Source organism: Theobroma cacao, chromosome 9 (genome assembly GCF_053813885.1).
Source record: "Theobroma cacao isolate CCN51 chromosome 9, ASM5381388v1, whole genome shotgun sequence".
Classification (NCBI taxonomy): domain Eukaryota; kingdom Viridiplantae; phylum Streptophyta; class Magnoliopsida; order Malvales; family Malvaceae; genus Theobroma; species Theobroma cacao.
The window spans coordinates 15,416,109-15,424,023 of record NC_142647.1 but is presented as its reverse complement, the minus strand read 5'-3'; positions in this window follow the sequence as shown (position 1 = coordinate 15,424,023).

The following is a 7,915-nucleotide window of genomic DNA, read 5'->3' as shown; positions in this document are numbered from 1 at the left end:
AGAGGAAGCTTATTGGTGAAACAAGGAAGAATGTTGGTTGATCAAAGTTTCCAATTGGAGAAATGACAGGTTGAAGAGTTTGAGGCAAACCAGAAACAGAACCAACTTAGTCAACCAAGTTAGTCGACTAAGAGCTCTCTGTCTGCAAATTGAACCAGAGCACTAAAAGACAGAATAACGACTAGAACCAACTCTTAACTATTTCCAACAGCCATAAACTATCAAATTGCCATCAGAATTGTTTCTCCAAGCATAAAAGGGTCTTCCAATGGTTAGAAATAAGTTTTTGGAGAGAATTGAAGGCTTCCAAGAGATATAGAGCTGAAAAACCAGAAAATCTTTTCTACACCTTATTGCTCTTAAACGCCAATATTTGTAATAGAGCTCAGCACTTCATCTTGTATCATCTAGATCAAGTAAGTGATCATAGGTACTTCTTTATTTCTTATCTTCTTGTACACTTAGGGTGAGCGAGTCACTCTAAGGGATTTATTCAAGTTTGGATTGCTTGATTGAGTGTAAAGGTTCCAACTTAGCTTAGAAAAGTTGGTTATTGGGTTTTGGTTGATCTCAGTAAAAACCATTGTTGTAGGTTGTGGTTGAGCCTTTGAAAAACCACTTTGGGTTTTGGTTGAGCCCGTGAAAAACCATTGTGAAAGGTTGTGGTTGAGCCTTTGAAAAACCACTTTGGGTTTTTGTTGATCCCGTGAAAAACCATTGCTAAAGGTTGTGGCTGAGCTTGTGAAAAGCCATTGTAAAAGCTTGGTGGAAGTTTGTGAATTTCACCGATTCTTAGTGAATTTGTGGGAAAATCCTTGGTTGAACAATCAAGGTAGTGGATGTAGGTCTTGGACCGAACCATTCTAAATTGTTGTGCATTGTCTACTCTATTTTTTATTTTTTTTTATGCTGAAAATTAGTTCTTCATCTTATCAAGAGCCGATTTATGCTATGCACCCCCCCTCTAGCACATATTATTGGGACCAACAGAAAGAACGTATCTTGATCAGTTAAGACCTTTAACCAATTAGAGTAATTCTGTGTTAAAATGATAAGCCTGAGTCAGTAAGGTTTTAATTAGTTAAAATTTCCCTTAACTAGTCAAAGCAGTTATGGTCATTAGAAGCCTTCTAAGTTAGTAATACTTTAAATGGTTAAAGCCTGATCTAATCAATGAAAACACCTTAGATGAAAATAAAACTGTCACATTGGATTTTTTTAAATTAAAAATTAAAAAAATGAGGAGGAAAGGGAATGAGAAAACCACCTATTTAAAACGTGGGTTAACCAGTTATAAACCTATAACTCAAAACACTTTAATTCCTAAAAAACCAACATTCTAAAAATTAAAATCCAAAAACTCGTATATCTTTTAGGATTTGACCCTTCTTTCTCAATTCTTAGCCAACCCGAGAAACCCTAAGTTTCAAATACCCATAGAATTAATGGCAAAAACCTTATCAAATAGCCAAGTAACTGACAAGGGGAAAAGAAAGAGGCCAATTGAAGATCCTTATATTCCACTGCCTAAGAAAATGAGTAAAATGGCTTTTGATTTCCTAGCTAAAAAGAAAGAATTGAGCTAGAAGAAAAAGGTGTTGAGGTCAAAGGTATTAACAACAAAAGGAATTTCCATTAAAAAAGGTAACACCCAAAATTCTTGATTTAAAAATAAGACTCACACAAATAAATACAAGAAAATCGAAAATGCAACAATTTCATGTGGTAATTATGTTGATTGGGCTAGTTTTGACGACATTCCTTCAATTAAGGAATCCATGATATGATATGTAGATGACCTGAAATTAAAGAGGCTGAATACATTTGGTGATATATTCTATAATCCTACTTTAGTAAGAGAGTTCAATTATGGAATTACGCTTAACAAGGATGAATTAATTAATCCTAGTAGCTTTGATGAAGATGGATTAAATGTGTATCTAGGAGGTAAAGAATTTAAAATTATAGTCGTTGATTTAGGGAATCTCCTTAGCACAAAATCGCAAGTTGGGAAATTTAAAATTCCAAAAATATTTGATCCTACTCCCATTTGGCAACTGATTATTGGCAAGAAAACAAAGTATCCTTCTAAAAGCTACACCAATGAAATCAAGAATGCCTAAATAAGAATATTTCATTATTTTCTAGCCTCTACACTTTATGGCAAGAGTAGTAGCTTTAGCTATCTAAACTCACAGGATCTTTGGCTTATAGAATTTGCTGTAAATGAAATTTCATTTAACATTGGGAGGTACATGATTGAGAAAATGAAAAAAGCTAGCACCAATGATAATCTACCTTTTTGGGAACATTATTTCTTCTCTTTATAGAAAAAAAAAGGTGCTAGATTATTAGATATCAGGTTGATCTAACTAAGAGTAAAGATAAAGGAACTTATCTAGGAAGCTTACCTAAGATGGGGTATAAGTTAGCAAGAAAAGAATGCATTAAATTCCTCAAGGGTGCACTTACAACCCATAGAGATGAAAACTTACAACACCCTTTTAAAGAGCAAGTCAACCACCTATTCCCAATGCCATGATACTTGATCTATTAATGATAATTGATAAAAAGTTGACTAAATAAGTAGAGAGAGAAAGGCAAATGGTAAAGATGTCCACAAAAATTGAGCAAAAACTAAACTCCTATTTTAAACGAAAAGGAGTTGAATCCTCTACATCAAATGATCAAGCAAAAGTTCAAGGTTCTTCAAATGAAAGAATTGCAATATAACAGCTTGAAGCTCATACCTCTGACCCTAAAGTTGAAACTGGCAAGGAAACTACTGAAACTGAAAAAGAAACTCAAAATGATGAGGTGGCACTTGAAATAGAAGCAAAAATGGTAATTAAGAAAGAAAGAACGTTGAGCAAATGATAACTAAACTGTGATAAAAATGGCAAAAAATAATGATCAGGATCTAGAATAAGAAAGGGAAATAGAAACTGAACAAGAAAATGAGAGTGAAACAGAAATAGGACAAAAGAAGAAGAATGACATCCCTCTTGAAATTGCAAAGCCAGGAACAGTAGAGGCACCAAGCTCATTTGAAGAAATTCTTATGATTGATGTCATTGTTCAATTAGTAAAGGAAAGCCAAGAACAGCAAGCAAGAGCCAAAGCTAAGGTTAAACTAGAAGCTAAGCTAAAAAAATAAGAGGACAGTGAAGCACGAAAGAACCTAGATAAAGGTAAAGCAATAAAGGCTGAATCGTTACAAACAAAACCTTTGGGAAAAAGAAATAAGACAATGGCCACAAAAACCAAAATCTTCAAAAAAAGGAAATTTGCTAGACCGACTGCATCCCTTTCCAAGTTAACTCTTAAACCTATAGCTCCTTCTCCAAAACCTATATCCTCATCTTCATATGAACCTGAGGCTCTTGAACCTCTCTATGTTCAACCCTTAGTCATAGATTTAAGCACAGATGAATCCTCAATGGATCTAGATTATTGAGAAACTTCTAGGAAAATCCCTCTTTTGATTGATGACAAAAAAAAAGAGAAAACAGATAATAGGATTGATTGATTACTAGTTTATTTACTGACTGCTAGTGTATTTTCCTAGTGTTTATTGGTAGTTTATTTGAACAATTATTGTTCTGTGAGATGTTTCATGTGGAATTTCTAATATCTATGAACAATTACTAGTATATCTATGGGTTTATTTTGTTGGTATATTAATGGTGGCTCATGAATATTATATATCTGTGGTTGATGTGAAATTGAATAGCTGTAATGAGAAATGTGTATATAGATATAAAATAAATATGCGGGGAAAAGAATTACATTCTTTATCATGTTTGTATCATGCACATATTTAGGGGGAACAATCCTTCACCTGCACATTAATATAAAATAAGCATAGTCATTGCACTCTTAATCAAGGAGTATTTTGTCATCATCAAAAAAGAGAGAATGTTGATATGTTTTTAATGATAACAAAACATTCCTCATTCTTTGATGTCTAACTATATTATTTAAGTGAGCAAGTTTAACATTGAATCCTTAATGAAAATGTTGTTTGAAAGCAAGTTAAGAGGCTTGCCATGATACAAGAATGCTTAACCAATTAAAGGAATAAAGAACAAAGGACTAAGTGATAACAGAAAACTATTATTAGGTTAGAATGTGGCATTAATTAGTTAAGGCAATTCATGGTACTACATGAGTATAAAATAAAAGGTCTTTAATCTGTTAAGGTAGAAGAGTTAATTGGTTAAAGGTTAAAGTTAATTGTCAAGAAGCGTCAAAACTCAAATTCAAAAATTAATAACCGACCAAGGTGTCAAGCTAAGAAATTCAAAATTGAAGATTTTTTTAATTGGTTGGAGCCTATTTCAATCAATTAAGGTTGAAAAGAGAGAAACCTTAATCAGTTAAAGGAAAGTCAAATTTGTTGAAAAAAGGTTGGTGAAGAATTCTACTTTAAAACAGAAAGTTTTTAACTAGTTAGAGCTGCAGTTAATTGGTTAACGCAGGAAAACAGTATAGCGGTGGAAAAGGCTTAATCGGTGAAAGCCAATTTTTAACTAGTTAACAAAACACTGCCTACACAGTTGAATTTAAGCATCAGAAGACAAAATAATGGCTAGAATGGTACCACAACTGTTTCTAATGACTCGATTCTATCTTCAATAGTCAAGAGTGACTTTTCAAGAATAAAAGGCATATTCAACTATCAAAATGAAGTAGATAAGCTATAATGAGAGAGAAAGAGCCAAAAATAGCAAAAAACCTTCTTTTTGCAAGTGTATTCCACTCCTATCCTTTGTAAACTTGTTTGAGCTTTGAATTTGTACTTCTTAGATCAGCTAACTGATCAATTGTACTTCATAGTTTCTTTGTTTCTTATAGTTTCTTTATTTCTTGATTGATTAAAGTGTGTAAGGCACTCTAAGGGTTGTTGTAAGGATTTAAGCTTGGAGTTAGAAGCTCACCTTGTAAAAGCTTGGTGGAAGCTATTAATTCCACTGGTTTAATGAGATAGGATTAAATATCTCTGATCGGGAGATTAAGGTAATAAATGTAGGTCAAGAAAACTGAACCATTACAAATATTTGTGTTTTATCCATTTCTCTTTACTTCCTGTTTACTTAGTGCCTTTTAGCTTCAAGTAAGTTTTGAACCTTCCATTTTAAATTATCCAAAAATTTCAAAGCTAAAAGCTGATTTCAAAATATCTTTTAAGTGCTATTCACCCCTCTTCTAACACTACATTTGGACCAACAAACTACTTTCCACTCCATGAAGAACATAAAGAAATGTAAAGAAAGAAGCATGTCAAAGATCCAACACCCAAGCATTTGGCTCATTGGTTGGTGCATAATCCCCCTGCCTAAAGTGCAGGGTTTGAATCCCTCCTCCCCAATTATAAAAAAAAAAAAACATGTCAAAGATCCAACAAATTCAACTCTCAAATGGAAAATGTCACTTTTAATCTAGAACCTACTATGTTAATAAGCATTCAAGAATAAAGTAGTAGTGGACACTAAGCCTTAATTCAATGTGTAAAACTTTCTACCAAATTAGGTAAAGTAAATAGGTTAGAAACCAACATCGAAATAAAGATATAGTAATTCATTGCAAACAAATGCAACTGTGAAATTGCTCAAAAAGTAAAAGCATATTCGACACTCCTAATCCGTAAATTTGAATCAGACAAGAATAAATTTAATAATATATAATTTTATGAATTTTAATATCAAAGAACAATCTAAATATAATGAATTTGATCTATATTCCCTTTAAAATGCGACATGTGGATTTATCATTTTTTAGTTTTTTTAGGGACTTTTTTACGTTTTTAGTTCTCTATTCTCCCATCTTCCTCAACTCATTACTTCCGCCCATGCTTCTTATCTCATTCTTAAATCGATTGGTCTCTAAACCAGTGATGTTTCCTTCTGCAGTTACATTTCATGGCACAACTAGTTCAATCCACTTGCTCACTTTGCTGCCCCACCATCCTTATTCAAACCTCTTTTTTCCTCCCCTTTCTCTTCCTCGTACGCCATCATTTTCTTCCCTTTTGACCAGTTGTACCTATTGTTGTTTGTTTCTTTTGTTAGAGATATGACGACAAGAAGGTCTCTTCAATAGAAAATATGAACCTTCCTAAGGACTAAAATCCTTAGGTAACAAGACTATGTCACATAAAATTGTTTTATTTGTAGAGGTTGTGAAATTTTTTTTTTCTTTTTCATTTGAATTGATTTTTTGTTAACAATTGTGATAGCTCTATGATATAAAGTTATTTTACCATATTTTAATTTTAAAAATAGCTAAGTCCTTGTGTTTTTAAGTAATTTTAGTTTTTTTTTATGTTTTTCATTATTTTGTTTAATACATGTTGGAATACTTTAATTTTAGTAATTTTAGGTTTTTTATGTTAAAATTCCTAATTTAAGCCATCACCGATTTAGTTCTTGTTTTAAAGGTGTGCAAGTGCATAAAACTTCATGGAGGTGATCCTAGCAAAGATGATTAAGTGTAGAATTTTCTAAACATATTGTGGTATTTTGATCATAACCCTCTCTACATAACTCCAAATAAGGTGATTCTTGGACCAATGGAAATCTGAGATGAAGGTCTACAACTGTAATGTTTATCATTTTACCTAGTTCAGATAGGATTATGGTAAAAATCCTTTTCTATGTCCAAACACTGCAACAATCTGCCTAGACTGAACATGATGCAATATTTTGAACATATCATTCGCTACAAGAGTCCAATTGACATTATTCTTAAAGCATTGGAAATATAAGAGATAGGGCTACAACTTTCATGTTTACCACTTTGCCTAGTTTGGATGGAAGAATAGAGAAAAATTATCAAGAAACCAGTGTTATGACATTGAGAAGACTTTTAAGCTAGATTTTAACACAGAACCTTTGAGAGCCATGGCTCTCGAGGAATTTCCCAAAAATAAGCATCTTAAGTGATTTTGGAAGTTAGCGCTTTTAGAGGCTCTTTAAGGGACTTTTTCAAAAGGTTTATCTGAGGCAACAAGCAATTTTCGAAAAAAAAAAGAAGCAAAAAACAAAGCAAGAAGGCAAGAGAATTTGAGGGAGAATTAAGATTACAAAGCTTCAACTATTAAATATCTCTCTCTCTTCTTTTTTGTTTTTCTTATTTTCTTTGACTTGGATTAATGGCTAATTTTCTTTGGATGAAGTTTTTATTAGATATTATGAGCTAAACTATTTTTCTAGGATTATGGTGAATTTCAACATATAGTTTTAATATTAGTTTTTTTATTATTATGATTGAGTATAGTTCTGCTTATTCAAATTTGCTCTTAATGGCTGTGATTGTGTGGCCAACAATTAACTAATTTGTGCATCTAATTAAAACTTGACAGAGAGATTTTAGATTGGACTAAGGTTTGAATAGTGTATGTTCAATTCACTTAGGTGATTTGATTCGCAATTCAGGTAGACATACACTAATTGCCATACATAGCCAAATTATAACACTAGCTTAATTAACTTTATTTAATTAATTACTATAGACATATAGTGACCCAATTAAGTTAAGTATTTGTGCAAGCATCTCAACGGAGACTTGTACATAGTTTTGGATTCTAAATTAGTTAAACCACCCATAAATGTAAATAATAGGAGAAGCTGGTGCCAGATGAATTATTGAATGAACCCATAATCCTAGGTTCAAATTTATTACCTTTTTCTAGTGAATTTTTAGTTTTTATTAGATAGTTTAGTTTTTTATTGAATTTAGTTTTAATTAATTGTCTACAAAATTGAGTTACTTGAATGAGATTAATTTGTCATAATTTTAGTATTTAGTGAAGAATTAGAAGCAAATCTCTATGAGATACAATTCTGGATTTACTGTCTATATTATTTGTTTGATACATATACTTGTGCATGTAAAATTGACAACAAGTTTTTGA